This window comes from Coenobita brevimanus, chromosome 101 (assembly GCF_032717465.1).
Source record: "Coenobita brevimanus isolate Jiangsu-jjx chromosome 101, ASM3271746v2, whole genome shotgun sequence".
NCBI classification, from domain to species: domain Eukaryota; kingdom Metazoa; phylum Arthropoda; class Malacostraca; order Decapoda; family Coenobitidae; genus Coenobita; species Coenobita brevimanus.
In genome coordinates, this window is record NC_137054.1 from 44606035 (window position 1) to 44626378 (window position 20344).

Sequence of the window (20344 nt, forward strand, 5' to 3'; positions counted from 1 at the left end):
CACCACTATGGTGGGTGCACAGCACCCATCTAGCAGCAAACTCTCCTCCCTTTTCTGTCCAATTCTCTAATGCAAGAGTTAACTGTTACTCCCTGTCCTTCATGTATGCAACAGGTCAACTCGAGAACTGTCTTCCTCTATCTGTATTTCCTACTGCCTATGACCTCTCGTCTTTCAAACACAGTGTGTCCAGGCATCTCAAAATGAACAGATCTTGAATTTGGCTCCCTGTTACTTTGTTTTTATTTTTTCTTTGACAGAACAATCTTGCTTGCTCTTGGCCTTTGGTTCCTTCTTCCTTACATAAAAAAAAATAAAAAAATAAATATAGCACTTGTTGAAAAATTAAGGGATAACAGCAATAAATCCAGGAAGATAGAAAATGTTTGCTACTTATAACATATGTGAAAGTGGAGAGACGTATGACAACATAGGTCATAATACACCAAAATATGATCCTGAAAGTCACTGCATATGTATATAGTGTAAAACCCAAACAGTCTACATGTGCATTAAATGCAGTGTTCCTCTAAATGTTAAACGTTCTCCTGACTATCACAGAGTTCAGCCTTTGTAATACATTCAGCAATCTGTAGAAAAACCTCTGGATTCAAATTTTTTTCTGAATTATGCAATGAGTGGCAAATATGAATTTTGTCCAGTTACATACCAAATTAAAAATAAAGCCTTGTAGAGGTACACATATTTCATGCTTTAGATATTTACCTGCATAATACACATGTTCTACATTCTGAATTCCTGGTAAGCAGTTCTAATGAGTATGTACACAGGATATTATTTTAAAGTACATCAATTCCTTTAGCTTTTTTATTTAGATTTTTATCTGAAAGAAGCTATAAAATGATAACTGTAGTATACAGTAAAAGTCCTATTATTCGGCATCTATGGGACCGGGATGATGCCGAGAAATTGGTTTTGCCGAATAATAAAAAAAAACTACCCACTCAGTACCTTAAATATATTGGTGAACACTGTCATCACCACCTATGGTATTACAACTGTGTTTGGAGAGAGTACTGTACACTGTACAATACTACAATCAATACAGTACTATATCTGAATCTGAAATATATATATAAATTAGTGAACATATGCAAGTACAATGATACAGTAGGCCTACAAGTCAGATAACACTTCCTGGATGGCAGAAATGATACGGAATATTACCCACCAGCTCAGTACATCATTTGTATTGGTGAACATTGTCATCACTACTTATATTATTACAAATATGTTTGGAGTGAGTACTGTATACAGTTCTTTTTCCAAACACAAAATAAAATAGTCAGAAAATTACATAAAATAAAGTGAAGGATTATGAATTGGTATGGTCTTCCTAATGAAAGTTAAAAGTACATTTAGCACTCATTCTTTTGTTTGGTTTATTGTTTACATGTGAAAAGTAGAGTATTGATGCAAAACAGTAATGTTTTCCATTAACCCCTTAACCCCTACACCGCGGGCATGTTTACCAATGTTTTGCGTGTGCCGCAGGGTTATTCGAGCTCCGACAGACTCGCAAAAAATATTTGCCAAAAATCAGTTATTAGTCCTCGAATATTAAATTTACATATGCTTATGGCACATACCTTCAGCTTTCTCCTGGAATATTTGTTGAGCCTTCATCGGTTACCGTAGGACTTGTGGAGACCTCTGAAGTTGGGTAACGAAGTCTCCAATTTACACTTCCCGACAACCCGTAATATGATTACCACAGCCAGATATTAACACTATAAACACTACTCTATGATTTTCAAGTAGTTTGAGATCCATACTCCAAAAAAAAAAAACACTGTGAAAGCAACGAAAATTACGAGCGCGTCTGACCGTCGCACTTGCGCTAGTTCGCTCTTGGTACTCTGTCATTTATTATTCATAAAACCCCTCACACTTTATATTTCTATTACTATATAACACTTATATATATCTACAGTCTTGATCCATAAGTTTCCTTCAGTAGTATTAGTTTATTGTCACTGCAGGGATTCAATTTCTTTCAGTAAAATGCGTAGCATTCACTTTCTCGTCCTGTATACTAGCATTGAGAGTGAATGTCACTTTCACCTTCACTCTCATAACTCATAGTATTCAGACATGCTACAGTGAAACTTTCACTTTCATTACTCCTAGGGTATATACTCGTATTCTTATAATACTACTCATTTACATTTCTATTCACGTTCTCTATTTTATTTACGTTATTTACGTTTCTATTTTATTTACACTGTGTTATGCACTGTCACTTGAAGTAACTTATAAAACTATTTTCCACTGTTCACGTATATTTACATTCATTACTTTCACTTGCTGTTTACACATTATTTACAATTCCACTTGCACTGTTTTACTCAATAGAAAGATCGTAGTCACTCTTTTATCAACTGTCAGCCCTTTACCTCTTTCCACACGAGGTTTAGTAGGGGGTAAAGGTCACAGGGCCCTTTGCATGGGGGTGAAAAGTCCCTGAAGCTAGCAAGAGCAAACAGACGTACCTCCACATTGGAAGATGAGAGTGAACTGATAAGGGTGGGCCGGGGTGGTGGCCTACCTAGGAAAATGCATTACTGCCAACGTTATAGCCTCTTGACACAGCTAATATATAGCAATGAAATGATTGGCAGGAAATTTAGACAATACATTATAAATTAGGTAGTTCCAGGTGAATGTAAATATCACTTAGGCTTCTCCCTTCCCTCCTTATATGTATATTTATTACGAAAATAGATCATACGGCATATTTCAAGGGGAAATAAACAGCGAAAATTAGCGAACGAGTGCACGTGAGGTGTTGTCAGGTGATAATTAGCCAATTCCAGGTGTATGGCACTCTCACTTACCTTACTTCTTTCTTGTATATATTATTTGGTATAAGAATAGGGCATAGGGCTTATTTCAATGGATGAAATCAGTGAAAAATTCCAGGGAAGATTTACTTAGCGTAGCACGGCCGGGCAGGCGAGAGGATAGGGTAATGGAGGGGGGGTAGGGAGGGGAGTCAAGAACGGGGAGAAATGGCTAAATTGTCAACAATGGATGGGAGAACAGATGAGATTAGGAGTGCTGACTAGTGTTGGACACTGGCAGTACTGATAGATGATACAAGCCCCCACTTGGAAGCCCGGGTGAATTCAAAATAACACAGAATCACAAAAGTGACGCCCCGCGGTATGATCCCTTGCTCCCAAGCGTCACGAAAGTGACGCCCCGCGGTTAAGGGGTTAATAACCTCCGGCATTGAACAACTCTTTACAGTACCGATGTCAGTGATGTCAAGTTAGTGTGGGCTATGAAAAACTGTGAACAATTATGAGGAGGGAAAGAAAGTCACTGGTATGTTTACACGACTCTACGATACGATTCCAACCAGTCAGGCGGTCGCTTAATCTCAAATGTTTTTGCTCATTTGGTAACTGCACCGTAACTTTATCAATTCTCTCGTGCATCATAGCGAATCATAGCATGGGTTTAGGAAGCTAAATAACACACTGCTAAGTGCACCTGATGATTATCTTCATATCTTTAAGAAAATGGAAGAAATTTAATCCCTCTTTGAGTACGTAGACAAAGTTTCTTTCATTCTTCTGAAATCAATTTATTTTTCTTAAAGATGTGAAGATAATCGCTTGGCTCACCTAACAATGTGTTATTTAGCTTCCTAAACCCATGTTATGATATTGCTATGAGTCACGGAAAAATTGATAAAGTTACGATGTATTTACCAAATGGGCGAAAACCTCTGATATTAACTGACCGCATGACTACTTGGAATCGTAGCATAGAGTCGTTTAAACATACCAGTGACCTTCGTTCCCTCCCCGTAATTGTTCAGTTTTCTTTATAGCTCACACTATCTTGACATCACTGACATCGGTACTGTAAAGGGTTGTTCAATGCCGGAGGTTATTAAGGGGTTAATGGAATATATTACTGTTTGCATCAATACTCTCTTTCACATTAAACACAAAAACGAACAAAAGAATGAGCGCTAAATGTACGTTTAACTTTCATCAGAAACACCTTAGCAATTCATATTCCTCCAGTTTATTTTTAAGTATTTTTCTGACTTTAGGTTAGGTTAGGTTTGGTTAAACTATTGGGTACAATTAAACTTGGTTAGGTTAAGTTTAGTTAAACAGGGCAGTCCCTTCCACCATTATGCTGAGGAATCAAAATACAAGAACTGTCACAGCCGTACAGCTAAAAACAACAGGGAAACTGATTTAACAAGCAACATTTATTTATGCGTAATGCATTACAGTATCAGTGGCTCATGGGCTACGCAGTTACTGGTAAATGTCATTTTCAGGAAGGTGTCAAGAATGAACGAATTTCAAGAATTAGCGAGGGGCCTTGGAACATAACCCTTGCTAATTTGGTGGGGGTGGTTACTGTACTGTATGACACTGTGCAATACTGTAATCAATTCAGTACTACATCTGAATCTGAAAAAATATAGAAATTAGTGAACATACAGAAGTGTAATGAAACATTAGGCCTACACGTCACAGATAACACTACCTGGACTGCCAAGACGATTCCGGACATCTGCCGAACAATCAATGATTTTCGTAAATGGGACTATTTCTCAAAACTGCCGAAATGTCGGATCTACCGAATAATCAGCTGCTGAATAATAGGACTTTTACTGTACCATTAAATCTTAAAATGTTATTAAGACATATTAATGCTCATATGTAACGTCTTTGCCACTGGGCAAATAATAGGAAACATAAAACACATACTGTAACGTTTGTGCTTCCCTAAAAGTACGCAACACTCAATCATTTGACAAATAGGGAACACACAACATTTAGCATCGAAATGTAGGCCAACTCTTGGTAATTAATGATATATGAAATGCATAATGTATGTCAACTTCTGGTCCTTCAGATAACACAGAATTCATACTTGGAAGTATCGTGTGTAAAACCTTGGCCGGCCGGCCATTAGTCAAAAAATGAAACAACTTTTATATTTAAAAGTACGTTACATTATGATCATTAGCCAACTCGGTCCAGACCTGCCTTGAGCTAGCCCCTATGCGCTAGCTGATGTGTAAAGTCATCACAATTTTGGGTGCGGAACAATGCCGGTTGACAAATATAGCCGCAAGTCTTCCCGCTACCCTTTGAAATTTATCTTATCCTTACTCATCGACAGGACCACCTGGAGATGTGGGAATACTTTCATTTGAAAGTGGAAGAGTTGATGAGTCTCATGTATCTTCAATTTTTTCTCTAGATGTTATAGTTTGGCTGATATTAGGGATTGAAGTATGGGTATTTTTTCCAAAATCACAAAATCCCCCGTAGGGAGCAGCATGCATCATCGGAAAATCCCCGGCATGAAGGAGTTGATGCATAGTGGAAAAAATATACCTGCTTTAATCCCTGAGCTTGGATTTAACACACTAATAGACATGGGCTGTTCCTCACATATAACATGAATAAAACCACATGCCAACCACATGCATAGGTAGTGCAGTGTACTGTAATGGTTCATATTACAAACACTAAAAATGTCATGCTTTTCTAGATTTTAAAACAGTCTTCAGTCAAGAATATCTAATTTACTTTGAAAAGCTTTGCATTGAAGATCATGTGGTTAAAGTGGGCAAGACTTTCAGGTCAGAGTGTCCATCGCCAAGCTAAATATTTATTTTGAAGTGACGCTCAATGCTGCGCATCATTTACGCACACAAACACTAGTAGCTTACACACAAATGCCCATACATACACACCAACAGAAGACGTTCACACTCTTCAATTTGCCACCTTTCCTTTGTATATACGGTACATGTATAGAGTACATATTATACACTCTGCACACACGAGTACCGAACTGCAAATCTTATAAGTATAGCACAAATGCTAACTTTCTCTTTGTTGAGCACCACTTCTCCTCTAAACCTCACCTTCTCTTCTTAACTGAGACTCAGCTGTCTCAAGCAACTGATAGCAAACCCTTTTCTGTATCCTCCTACTTTCTCTATACTCATTTCAAAGCCTAACGTGGCTGTTGTGTATATGTACGCAATGACTTATCTTGCTCTCGTGTTCCTAACCATGATTCTTCTGAATTCTCTACTCTCTGGCTTCAGCTTTCCCATCATTTTTTGACTAAATGTATCTGCACTGTTTACTTATCCCCTAATTCTACTGATCATGAAAAACTGTTTGACTATCTTACTTCTAAGATGGAACATATTCTATCCATTTCTCCCGTCTCTGAAATCTCCTTTCTAGGAGATTTCAATGTTCACCACCACCTTTGGCACTCCTCTCCTTTCACTGATCCACCTGGTGAACAAGCCTACATCTTTTTTATCCTCAGTGACCTAGAGCAGCTTGTACAGCTCCCTACCCATATCCCTGAGTGTCTTGGAGAGAGTTCCAACATACTTGACCTCTTCCAAACAACTAATCCTTCTGTTTATACTGTTAATCTTTCCTCTCTGATGGGCTCCTCTGATCATAACCTTATTACCTTAACCTGTCCTACTGCTCCGGTACGGCCTGTGGACCCTCCAAAGAAACGTCAACTATGGCACTTTGGAACTGTGGACTGGGAGGCCCTCAGGCAGTACATCTTTGATTTTCCCTGGAATGATTATTGCTTCCATGGCCAGGAGCCATCTGAGTGTGCCTTGCGCATTACAGAGGTTATTCTTTCGGGCATGGAAGCATACATTCCTTTCTCATATCCTTTGACTAACACAAGAAAGCCTTGGTTTAATCACGCTTGTTCTAATGCTGTCCGCAACAAGGAGAGGCCTACAAAAGGTACCGGAGCCAACCCACTCCTGAATCACATTTTTTTTATGTTTCTGCTCGGGATCATGCTAAGTCTGTTCTTCGCTCTGCTAAAAATAATTTCATCCGTACTAAATGCTCTCAACTCTCCAACTCAAACTCTTCCAGCTCCTTCCGGCACCTTGCCAAAAACCTTTCTAACAACTTTACTCATCATCCTTCCCTCCTCTTTTCTACCTCGATGGCTCTGTAGCTATTTCTTCTACTGATAAAGCAGATCTCCTCACTCAGACTTTCTCCTCCAATTCCACCTTAGACGATTCCGGTGCTGTTCCTCCATCACTTCCCCCCCTCTGAATTCTTCATGGCTGACATTAAAATTTCTTCAGCTGATACATTTTCTGCCATCACTGGCCTCAATACTAACAAGGCATATGGGCCTGATGGGGTCCCTCCTGTTGTTCTCAAGAACTGTGCTTCTGTGCTTACACCTTGCCTAAGCAAACTCTTTCGCCTTTGTCTGTCAACTTGTACCTTTCCTCCTAGTTGGAAGTTTGCTCTCATTCAGCCAGTCCCAAAGGGTGACCATTCCCAGCCTTCTAGCTATCATCCAACTGCTTTAACATCCTGTGTCTCAAAAGTTTTCAAGTCTATTCCTAACAGTAAAATTTTAAAGCATCTTTCCTATCACAACCTTCCTTCTGATCGTTAGTATGGGCTCCGTCAGGGATGCTCCACTGGCAATCTTCTCACCTACCTTTCAGACTCCTGGTCATCCTTTTTTCAGGAATTTGGCAAAAGCTTTGCCATTGCACTGGACATCTCAAAGGCTTTCGATCAAGTCTGGCATAAATCTTTAATTTTGAAACTGCCCTCTTACAGTTTCTATCCTTCTATCGGTGCCTTCATCTACAGCTTCCTTTCTCGTTCTATAGCCACTGTCGTAGACAGCCATTGTTCTTCTCCTAAATCTATGAAAAGTGGTGTTCCTCAGGGCTCTGTCCTATCACCAACTCTCTTCCTTTTATTCATCAATGACCTTCCAAGCTGTACATCTAACCCTATCCACTCTTATGCTGATGATTCTATCCTTCACATTTCCATTCGGTTCCTGCAAAGTCCATCTCAGCAGTTACTTCAACAAACAAGGGATGAGGCTATGGCACATCTAATGTTGGACTTGGCTTGTATCTCTGACTGGAGTAAAAATAATCTTGTTGCTTTTAATGCATCAATGACTCAGCTTTTACACCTATCAACCCGACAAAATCTTCCACAGGAGTACCCACTAATATTTAATAATATCCAGCTCAATCCTGCATCATCCTCGAACATGCTTGGGGTTTCATGCTCCTGGGACTTATCTTGGAATGATCATAATACATCTCTTGAAAAATCTGCTTATGAGAGAGTAGGTGTGCCAAGCCGACGTACAGGGAGTCCCCGATAAACGAAACCCCACTATATGAAAATTTGAAGGTAGGAAAGTGAAAAATATAGGACAAATTCCCCTACATAAAAGGCATATGCTTCGATGGTACAAAAAGCGCTGAGAAAATGATTCAAATTTGGCACACGACCAACCACAGCGCCACTATCCTGTATGGCGAGGCAAGCAACTACCTCCACTTTGTCCCAGTCTGTTCCCGCTCCCCAGCTGTGTAATGCGTGCCTTCTGTACCCCGAGAATCTTTCACATCTTACATCATGCCACCCAAGCGTTCTTCACCTTCATCATCATCTATGGAGCCTCTCAAGAAGAAGCAACAGCGAACCCTGACATCCAAGCTCGAAATTATCAAGAGACACAAGGAATGCCAAGGTGTGAGTGAGATCTGGCCTCATCTGTATATACTGTACAGAACTGTTTTCTATTCTTTACTCAGTAATTTGATAAATAAACAGCTGCTTAAAGTTCATTTAGCTTTTATTAACATTTCTACTGTAGATTTAAGAGCTTACAACCAGCCTAGTACAGTACAGAGTACAGTAGTTAGTTGACAAATTAGAGGGGACTCCTCGAATGCATCTCCTCATTTTCTTAAATTTCTTATGGGGAAAAATGCTTCAATATACTAAAGATTTTAAAGGTACCTAACCCTTTTGTTTATCTGGGACTCTCTGTACCTTCTTCACCCCCGCACAGCTGTTGACTTACACGGGTTTTATTCGCCCGTGTAAAGTACAACTCTCATGTGTGGGGAGGCTCCCCACATATAGTGCACCCCCACACAATGCGAACTCACACAGTCCGAATCACCTACAATGCGAGGTCAACCCAGAAAATGCTTATTTTCATCCAATGCAAAATCTGCAAATCGAACTTCCCAACATGCGAATCGACTGTATGATTCCAAGGCAAAAATGGACTTCCCTCCATCACCATGAGTGTCGGGATGTACAATGTGAGTCAGTCACACGAAAACAGGTGACTGGCAACGTGCCAGATTCAAAATGGCAGGCGGATGGCCAGCTATCTGCATGCCATCTACCGACTTTCTTGGGTAAACAGCCACTTCTCCATATTGCCACAAGAAAACATTGTACCTCGCATCCTGTGGTCTGTTTTAACATAATAGCAGTACCCACCTGTTCATCATGGTCTCAGCTGTTGACTTTGAAGGCTTTATGGCACCTCCAGGAGACCTCAGCAATGACCGTGAAAGTGACAAAGGGGCACCCCGTCCCGCGGGGCAAGAGTAGAAGCCCCGAGTCTCGGATATCAACTCTCCTCCCTTCTTAACAAGCCCAGAAGTCACTTAAAGGTACATGGAGTTCTACTTGTTGGTCCAACTAGAAATACTATTAGACAAAGTATTAGCAGAATAGAGTTGGCTGAAAGGGGAGCTGAAGACCAAGCCATGGGTGGGCTGTCCACCATATACCATTTTCCCCAGAAGTTCTTTGGTCACACGATGTGCAATTGTAGAATGCAAGGGTTTCTGCCACCCATGAACTCGCATTGTGTGAGGGTGCACTGTACAGCTCTTCTCAATAGGGTGGAGTCAAATCCTTCTCATCTCATTAACTCTCCTCCTCTTACTGGCTCCCTTCAACCTCTGTTTCTTCGCCACACTGTTGCATCTTTATCTCTTTTCTATCACTACTTCAATGGTCACTGCTCCTCTGATCTGTCTGCTTGCATTGGTCCACCTCTACGACAGGTGCGTAGCACCTGCCTAGCAACAAACTCTCATCACTTTTCTGTCCAACTCTCTAATGCAAGAGTTAACCTTTACTCCCAGTACTTCATTTATGCAACAGGCCAACTCTGGAACTGTCTCCCTCTGTCTGTATTTCCTACTTCCTATGATATGCAGTCTTTCAAATGCAGTGTGTCCAGGCGTCTCGAAATGAATGGATCTTGAATTTGGCTCCCTTTTTTGTTTTGTTTTTCTTGGAAGGAACAGTTTGTGGGCTACTGGCCTTTGATTCCTCCGTCCTTGCATTAAAAAAAAAAAAAAAAAAAAAAAAAAAAAAAAAAGGGGGGGGAGCAGAAGTTGATTAATTTCAGTATCGATATCGGAAGGGAAAAATTCTCCGATAATCGGAATTGCATCGGAATCAGCTGAGTAGTGATGAAAAATATTTAAATGTTTTGCCCACTGGCCCTGGACTCTAGCACCTACTTCTCCACCATTTTAAGTGTGCTTAAACAGGGGTAATGATGATTACTTATCAAAGATTCTGCCGTATCCCAGTTCTACTGACTGTCTTGAATGGTAAAATTTCATTCATTCATTCATTGCCAGACGCCATGTATCCCAAACGGGGTGGCCAAGGGCTTAGAGTTAATTGTTTTACAGGGAGGGGCACTAATCCTCCACCAACCCCACACACGTAGGAAGAACATTATGCCAACAGCATCTGGTGTTCCCAGGTGGTCACCCATCCAAGTATTAACCAGACCCAACGTTGCTTAACTTTGCAGATCAGACGGGAAGCGGTGTACTCAACGTGGTATGGCCATTACTTGAACTAAAACATACGAATATTTAGGCCCTAATATTATACACTGTGGTTTGAATCAAGCCTGACATAAATACTGAGACAGAAATTTTCTGTCAATGAGCTGTGGCGGACTCGTACACGCACACACACTGGGAGTGTTCCATCAAAGGAATGACTTGGGCTTAATACTCTATTTACTTTCGATGGTACAAGACCTGTGAGCAGATTTTTTTTTTTTTTTTTTTTTATATATATATATATATATATATATATCTCCAGAAAAATGTACACAACTAAATAATATACACAACCTAATCATCGCTGCCTTCCTCCGAGAGAAAAGGACTTTAACGATAAATTTGGTTGTTACATGCAAATCTAATTTTAAGTTGATGTGAAAAAATTGTGGTGCTTAAAAAATTATATTAATACAGTGGTTTCTCGTTTTTTGATCCATTTTACTTCGATGCCTCATTTCTCGCGCAAGAAAAAAGTTTCCAAGTTGTCTCACACTTTGCTGATTTCCCTACATTTCGCTGCTCCCAGCCAGCAGCTGAAACTCAGCAGACGATGCGTACCAACGCTCAGTCTAGGGCCCGTACCTACGAAATTACCAAGTATTTAGTTTTGACTTCTACTTAAGTCCCAGGCTGGAGTACTTTACTGAGTGGACTACTTAAGTGCTACCATCAATATTGCTTAGCGATCTGCTCAGCAAAGTAAAGTACAAGACTTCTAACTGGAGGAAATCTGAATGAAAAGCAGTGCATAGCAAAATTCTTGAGAATAAAACAATGAATTATTTCAGACACAGTGCATGACCAATCGAGATTTTGTTACTAATATTACAAATAGGAGGTACTACTATTTTTGTGTGTGTCGAGTGCAGAGTGAAATTTGAATTTCTTGGTAGTATTTTCCGTCATCCAAGTTACGTCGTTACCCTTTTGATTTATTGCGTCTGTAGTCGTTTCCCCGTCAATACCTAGAGAGTTCCGTGTGATGTATGTTTTAAGACATTTTCCTGGTGTTTTGTATGTACAGTATGTACTTTACTGAACGCATATGATAAATAATGGTAAACACATGGCACAGCTAGTGGCAAATATAATGAAATAATTCGTTAAGAATCCCTTCACGACTTCACATCGACGAGTCTTTCAGTCAGTCATTTCTCCGTCAAAACTCGTTAGATTAGGTAAGATTATGGTCGGTTCCCTACTCTTCATGCTTGCAACACGTTTCCCGGTAATTTTCTTCATATACTTAAGTGTCTACATGATTATGGCAAAGAATTATTACCATGGAACACGGACATAACTGAATTTAGGACAATCGTGGATCGCTTGCATGACCTTTTGGCTGGTTATTTCCCCGTCAGACTGGTTTGGTTAGGTTTTGGACGATACTCTTTAGATACACTTTCTTGATGTTTTCTGTTATTAGACACATGTATTCTAATTTGCTGTATGAATATATTGCCCGATCATTACCGTGAGGCACAGCTATAGCTAGGTTTTGGAGAAATTTTCATCAGTAATTGCCTGCAAAATATACAGTAACCTCAACGTGTCCCGCATTTCCCCATCAAAACATGTGACCTACTGTTCTCTGATTGTTATTTCTTCTGCAAAACAGCCACAACACTCGCAACAATACGACTCAAGTCTTGTTATATTTCACTGATAAATAACTTGTAGATGAACAAGCAAAAATGGTCATAGGGGAAGTAGACAAACGTAAGTTTGTCATTGTGATCGTAACATACCGTACGTACGATCTTCAGCCGTGTCGTGCTATTATTTCTTAGCGAAGAATCAATACATGTTTCTCTTAACACTATTTATGTTGGTCTTGATGGACAAATATGTGAAATAGATGTAAAATAAAGCTTATCGATATTTAAGGAAGGAAAGAATAATAACCGTCCCGGCCGAGATGGTAGACTCAGCCCACCAATGTTTTATTCTATTTGACTATTATTACAGCCTCTCTTCCTTGTAGCAGTGAGCAAAATAATGTTGTTATAATTTCTCCCTTCCTTTTAGTGACAAAGAGGGCACATAAACTTACCGTGATTTAGTTTACAGACTTTGATGTCAAAACTTAAATAATCTGGTGAAAAATGGCAGTTTTTTCTTCGTTAGTGACATCACGAGTTGTGGCCCTCACTTCTCACATGATAAAGATATTCAAGAAGATACTAAAGGACAAGATCATTATGTATTTGAAGAGCAATGATCTCCTGACAAATGTTCAGCATGGGAACCAGCCTATCCACCCTCAATGGTAAACACACCTTCACTTGCAACTCAAGCCAGTCTTCAATTCATTTCTGGCAAGGATTTTTGGTGTTGCAGCTCTTTATAACAGTTTTAATGTATTTTCAGGTACATGTTTATTGTGTTATGATATTATAGCACTAGTAAACACTCTTCATTTAATTTTGGTTAGGGCTTGTTTCGTGTTACAGTTCTTTCTGTTGGTGTTATGGTGCTTTCTGACAGGGTAGGTAGGTGTAGCACCGGAACGCTAGTCTATTTTTCCCACTGATTCTTAACTTCAAACTTCAACATTTCACATTTCGCGTGGTTTTGGTGGAACATTGAAGCAGCGAAAAACAAGGAACCACTATACATTGAACTAATTATCACAGTTCCTTAGATAATGTGATAAAAAACTAGTACTTAAAGAATGATATTAACCCTTTGTGACAGGCTGACGAATGAGGATATAAAGGAGCATTGTGGTGTGGATGTGGATGTGATAGGAAGCGTTATGAGGAACACACTGAGGTGGTTTGGTCATGTGGAGAGGATGGAGGGTGAAAGACTGACGAAGAGAGTGTATGTGAGTGAGGTGGAGGGGGGAAAAGGGAGGGGGAGGCCGAGGATGAGATGGAGGGATGGGGTGGAGAGGTATATGAGAGAGGGGGGTGTGAATTGGGAGCAGGGGAGTGAAATGGCAGGGGACAGGGCGACTTGGAGGCGATTTGTTTGTGGCCACCCCAAACGGGATTGAGGCGTCTGGCAATAGACAGATAGATAGATTCCAATGACTATTTCGGCTGTCATTTCAAATCCAACCTCAGAGATTCCGATGATGCTTTTAATTGTCATTTTAAGAAACTTTTGTAAAATATTCACCATAAATCACGTTTATGCATCATAACAAAGAGGCTTGAGCATGATGTCACAGAATGGTTGCTCTATGCGTGGCGGTACTGCACAGCTGGTCTGACTCATGGCTTTGTTTCTTTATAACTTTATTCTTGGTGAATATTTTTCTACAACAAGGTATAAAATTTTTGGTTTTTGCCTAACTTCAACTCGTCATTTTGACTTTTTATTTTCTTTGTTTTCCTTTTATGAATATACTACAATAAAGAACAACTATTCAGCTTCAAAGTACCACAACAACCAGCATCCTATCATAAAAAGTGTATATACACTGACCGATCAAAGAAAAACACTGCGAAGTGAATATGCAGCCAAGACTAAAATAAAACTGTGCATCTCTTTCCTTTTGCTTTCCTGCACAATGAAATGCAAAATTAACCATACTCTATACATCATTGTAAAGGTAATTTATTGTATTTTTGCATGGTTTAAGCCAGATTAACATATATTTACTTGTTATTTTTTGCCAAATATTTTTCTACGGCAAGGTATAAAATTTTTGCTTTTCGCCTGACTTCAACCTGTCATTTTGACATTTAATTTTTTGTTCTCCTTTTTCAAACATACTATGATAAAGTACAACTACTCAGCATTAAAATGACACCAAAACCAACATTCTATCACAAAAAGTGTATTTACACAGAGCGATCAAAGTAAAATATTGGGCCGCGAAGATGTGGGTCAGCATGAGTGGCTGACTCTAGCACAGACATAATCTGCCCTGCCTAGAAACCTTATGGGGTTAATATAATGACCTACAGTAATTACCTTTACAATGGAAAACGTGAGTACGTTTAATTACTTGGGTAGTGTGATGAGTAAGGATGGAAGTCTACAGGGTGAAGTGCTTGAAAGGGTACAACAAGGAAGAAACATCGCTGGTTCCTTGAAGGCAGTGATAAGAAACAGGGAAGGGAGCATGGAACTGAAAAAGTTATTAAATGACTATTGTGATACCAACTCTAATGTATGGAAGTGAAGCTTGGACGATGTTGGAGGGACACACGTCAAGAGTCCGGGCAGTGGAAATGAGTTATTTAAGAGGAGCCTGTGGAGTCACATGGAGAGACAGACTGATAAATGAGGATGTGATGGAGCGTTATGGTGTGGATGTGGATGTGATAGGAAGCGTTAGGAGAAACACAATGAGGTGGTTTTGTCATGTGGAGATGATGAAGAGTGAGAGACTGATGAGAGTGTATGTGAGTGAGGTGGAAGGGGAGAGAGGGAGGGGAACACCAAGGATGAGATGGAGGGATGGAGTGGAGAGGTTTATGAGAGAGGGGGATGTGAATTGAGAGCTGGGCAGGGAAATGGCAGGGGACAGGGTGATGTGGAGGTGATTTGTTTGAGCCCACCCTGTATAAGGGATTAAGGCATCTGGCAATAGATAGGTAGATGGATAGATCCTTGCATCCAAGACTGTAATATTGTCAAATGAGGGTCCCGTCTAGGACGAGAAACGTCTTGGACCAACACAAGACCTTATGGAAAAAATTATTATCGTCACAAAATCTTCGAAGTGCCCCTAAAAACATAAACCTAGACCTAATTTGGCACCAAAACTAATTTCCTCACCTTGAAAGTGTGTGTTTCTGAGCTTGTTATCTCCAGCTTAGTAGCTCAGTTATAGCCTGCTTAGTAGCCTGAGGTAGATGACGGCACTTCAAGGGGTTACCAGACGGTTTTCTAGGCATGGTTAAGTAAGGAGAGGCAATAACCTAGGAGCAAACGCTGAGTGCAACATGTGGTGTGTCCACGACACTGGTGAGGGAGACAAAAGCACAAGCCCTGCCTGTTCATCACGTGACCAGATGCCAATATTTTATTGAACAACATCACAACCACGTAACTCTCTCGGGCGCAGGAGCCGTGTTGGACCGGGTGAGACTGTCATACCTGTACTCTCCTTGGATTTGGGCTGTTATGAACTGTTGGTTCTGTATTGGTTGTATGCAACCATATTGCGGCAATATATTGGATTATTATTTATGGTCTCCATCTTGGACGCAACATATCTGGGACAAACAAGTCTTGGACGTGAGCATACTGTGGATATATGTATATATACATGAGGTGCTACCCCAAAGTTCCAGTAATTTGAACAGAGGGAGCCAACCGTTTGCAGTTTTGCCTTTTGCCTCTAGGAGGAGTCAGCAGCACCCCTTGTGCGACAGTGTGGCCACGGTCATGTCTGTGAGTGGACGTGTTGTTGAGCTATCTTTACTATTGTAACGTGGTATGTACGTGGTTTGGTGGTTTTGCAATGAAGGTCCAATGGCACAGCACTGTCAAGTAGATGTTGATCGTTGTCTTCGATATTCAAGGGATGGTTCACAAGGAATTCATCCCACCCAATCAATTTGTCGGCGGAAAGTTGTACTGTGAAGCTTTGCAGCATCTGAGGGAGAACATCCACTGCAAACGTCCAGAACAGTGTAAGAACAAGGACTGGGTCCTTCATCATGACAACGCCCCCACCCACACATCAGTTCTTGTTCGGCAGTTCCTGATTTCCACTAACACGGTAGTCATTCTCCACCCACCCTATTCGCCTGACCTTGCCTCCTGCGACTTTTTCCTGTTTCCCAAGCTGAAATTACGATTGAAAGGGCATCGATTTCACTTGGCTGAGGAGATCCAGACAGAATCGCAGGAGGTGCTCAAGACCATCATGCTTGAAGCTTTCCAGGGATGGATGGACTCGTGGAAAAAACGCTGGGACCACTGTATACGTGCCCAAGGGGACTACTTCAAAGGCAACAGTGAGAACTAGGCGGTAAGGTAACTTATTTTCCTACAATATTGAAATTACTGGAACTCTTGGGTATATATATACAGTATATATATATACTGTATTTCATGGCAGGTAAGATGCACTTTTTTGTCTCAAAGTTACCTTAAAAATGTATCCCCATGCATCCTGCACGCTAGACTAAGGCAGGTTAGCTTGGATCCATTGAGAAGAAACTCTTATAAACATGATCACCTCACTGCTTCGCAACCACATGTGTTTTCTACAGTATACAGACTTGATTTTATTATTAAAAATAATTTACACTAGTGTGTATATGCAGCAGATTTAACCCGTCACGTCTCGAGCTATTTCGCACCTCTGACACCCCCAATCCCAAGGTAGTTTTGATTTTTTGTTTTTTTTTTTTTTTTTTGGGGGGGGGGGCGGCTAAAACCTCCGCTTTTGGTGAGAAACATCGAAAATTCATAGAGAAATCGCTCACCTGAGGTTTAAAATACTCGATCCAGGTAGCAGTACCTCCTTACCTTACTGGGTTTTCTAGTACCCTGGCACCAAAGAAAACGAGTTCTATGGGAGGGTAACTATTTCACACCACTCATAAACGGTATTTATTTATTTACTTGGTACGAATTTATATGCAGTACGAGAGTATATTGGTTTTCAAACAGTAATATAGGCATTATAAGCATTGTTTCACTCACTAACTCATCACCATACCTGACCTTTTTGTGCCACATTACCTGATCATCATTTCTGACTGTTTCTTCCTCTAATGCTATGTAAAATGTAAACTTTGTCCTCCACATAGTCATCGACTGGGGAATCACTCTGGCCCTGCATGTCTTTATTAGCCAGGTCACTGGTAACAGGTGAATTGCCAAGACAATGGCATGTGGGGGGGGGGGGTTACATGGTGTAAGGCATTGTCCCTGCTTGGCATTTTGTAGAGGAACAGAGGAAGGTGTCCCGTGTATACGTACGAAAAATCACACATGAAAATTGAAAATTGTGCAAATTATGAACCTTGCAATTGCGCAATGTACCAGTACGTCATCGGGACTGGCAAATGCAAAATGTTGCAATGTACCCATACGTCGACGGGACGCCTCGGGTTAAGAAACACACGAGATCAGAAACACAAAAAACATTCGCAGGTTTGTTTACAGCTCAACTGGCTAACACCGTGAAGATATTTAGCGGTTTAGCAGCTTAGCATCCGCACTATTCCAGCAAGCTTACGTACATGATCACTGGTGAACTGTCTGCTAACCTTCTGAAAGGCAATCATGACCACTTTGCTTGCCATCCATTCACTAACTAGCAAAGCAATCATACTGGAGAGATCCTGGCTAGTGAAACTGCCAAGTCATCAAAACACTTTCGTCACATATGGAAATTCAGTAACCCTAATTAGGTTGGTTTCTTTTGTGACATTTTGTAAGTGTATATATGCAGCAGATATTAAAACACGCAAGTTCAAGAACACAAAGCATTCACGGTTTGTTTTCAGCTCAACTGGCCAACACCATCAAGGGGTTTAGCAGTTTAACAACTTAGCAGTTTAGCGTCTAGTGTACACCCTACTCTAGCAAGCTAACATGCTCACTGGTGAACTCTCTGCTAACCTTCTGAAAGGCAATCATAACCACTTTGCTTGCCATCCACTTACTAACTAGCAAAGCAGTCATACTGGAGAGATGCTGGCTAGCGAAACTGACAAGTCATCAAAACTGATTTTTGTCGCACATGGAAATTCAATCACCCTCATATGGTTGGCTTCTCTTAGTGACATTTTGTTTCATGCCTGACAAGAGTATCATAGAAGTGAGCAGTCTTATTATACCAATAGCGAAAAACAGGAAAAACAGTTGTAACGTTAAACTGTACTGCCTGAAGTTACAGCTTCACTTTTTCAGCCAAGTGAAGTACTTTAGCAATGTCTATGCAACTCAGGGCACACCCAATTACAGTATTTTGTTATGAAAATAGGATAAAATTCACTGAGTAGCATAACTGATACAATATCTGAAATAGCAGTGCCTGACGGGCATTCATATCAGTGTCCGCCATTTCTGCTGTATTCTTAGCAGATGAAGCGATCAGAATGATTGACAACGTTCACTCTCTGCATCTCTGCTGCCTAAGCAAAGATCTCATGATCGGCAATGGAGATCATTTATGCCGTAACGTCCAAATTGGTTAGGTTAGGTTGTAAAGTCATTTGCCATTTTGGACGTTACGGCCGAAACGACCAGAATCCTAAAGGTGTGGGTGAGAATGTGGTGTGGGTGTAGTTAAGGAAGTAGGAGTGGGAAGAGTCAAGCTAGGGGACTGATAATCTGCTTATTATAATCCCTTCAGCCCGGCAACATATTTTATAGGGTAGTTTATTCATGCTTGCCATATGATTTTATTCAGTTCAGGAAACATGTACTGAGGAGGTTAATGTGGGCTGTATCAAATGCCCCATGTCTGAATATCACCTGTGCTCAGTTAAAACGACTGCCAGGTTAAAGTCGTATGAAGTGTGGTATAAGCAATTCAATGGATGGTACTGAGGACCATTTACTGTATGAGAGTGACAGTGAAACAGACAGTGATGATGACCGTAGTGATAACGCTTCCAGTGATGCTTCAGGACTTGGGGAAAGTAGTGATGAATTCTCAGGATTTGAAGACGAGTGAAATTTTCACCATGTCAGTAATATAAAGTGAATATAGGTTTTAGGTGATCATGACAGATGCAACCAAGGAAAATTTAGGATCAATGTTGCTGTACACCTTTAGTGTTGCACTGACGATGTTTGGATGAATACATTGTTTGAGATGTTTCATGTCCTTAAGTGATGATATTTATACTGAACAACCAAATACATTTTGATGTTTTTGGCATATAATAAAGCCACTGGGTACTCCAAAATTGACTGATGTAAATGTTTCAGAGGCGAGCGAATGTTGTGTGTGGTGCGTACATTAGGGTGGATCAAAAAAAATAAAATGTGAAAATTTAGAGTGGGGAATGCTATTATTTTGCGTAATGATGCCAATATTAAGTATGCAAAATCTTATGACAATCAGAAGATATTAACAGGTGCCCCAAGTCAAGAGTATCTTAATCGGAAATTAGTATTTGATGTATATTATATATATTTTTAGAAGCCTTATACATATTACTGGTAATGTTTACTGTGTGCCTTTTGGTGTATATATGCCCTAAAAAGGAAATTAATCTAAAATATAAAATACTTCAGGTGCCCCAACAACTTGTAAAAAGTGGTATATAAAATACTTCAGGTGCCCCAACAACTTGTAAAAAGTGGTATATTATCATCAACAGCAGAATGCTTACTTTGCACACCCAGAGAACCTGTTGCTTGCAATGATTCAAGATGAGAAGGAGGTATTGCGTACGCTTGGATGGCGGCATATCCTAAAAGCCAGAAAGGATGTCCGAGAAGATGTTGTATGGCAGTTCATAATCCCAACACTCAAATTTCACTGTCAAGATTATACAGAAATGATTGCCTGGCAAAATACCAGACTAACAGAACCTCCCATGACAATGCACCTTTCAGATGCTGACATTACTGACAATATCAGGACAGGAAAATTCTATGAACATGAAAAATTCCTAAATCATACCCAAGCAGTTGAAAGAGTCATTAAACTTGTGACAGAGGCAT

General features: G+C 40.3%; 1 protein-coding gene and 1 pseudogene across 1 annotated transcript in view; both read right to left on the reverse strand.

Annotated features, from left to right (window-relative positions):
- The window catches only part of LOC145414965 (G protein-coupled receptor kinase 2-like), an 854061-nt gene that overhangs the window by 402061 nt on the left and 431656 nt on the right, over window positions 1-20344 (reverse strand). The window lies entirely within an intron of this gene.
- Window positions 10629-10747, reverse strand: LOC145415188 (5S ribosomal RNA; annotated as a pseudogene).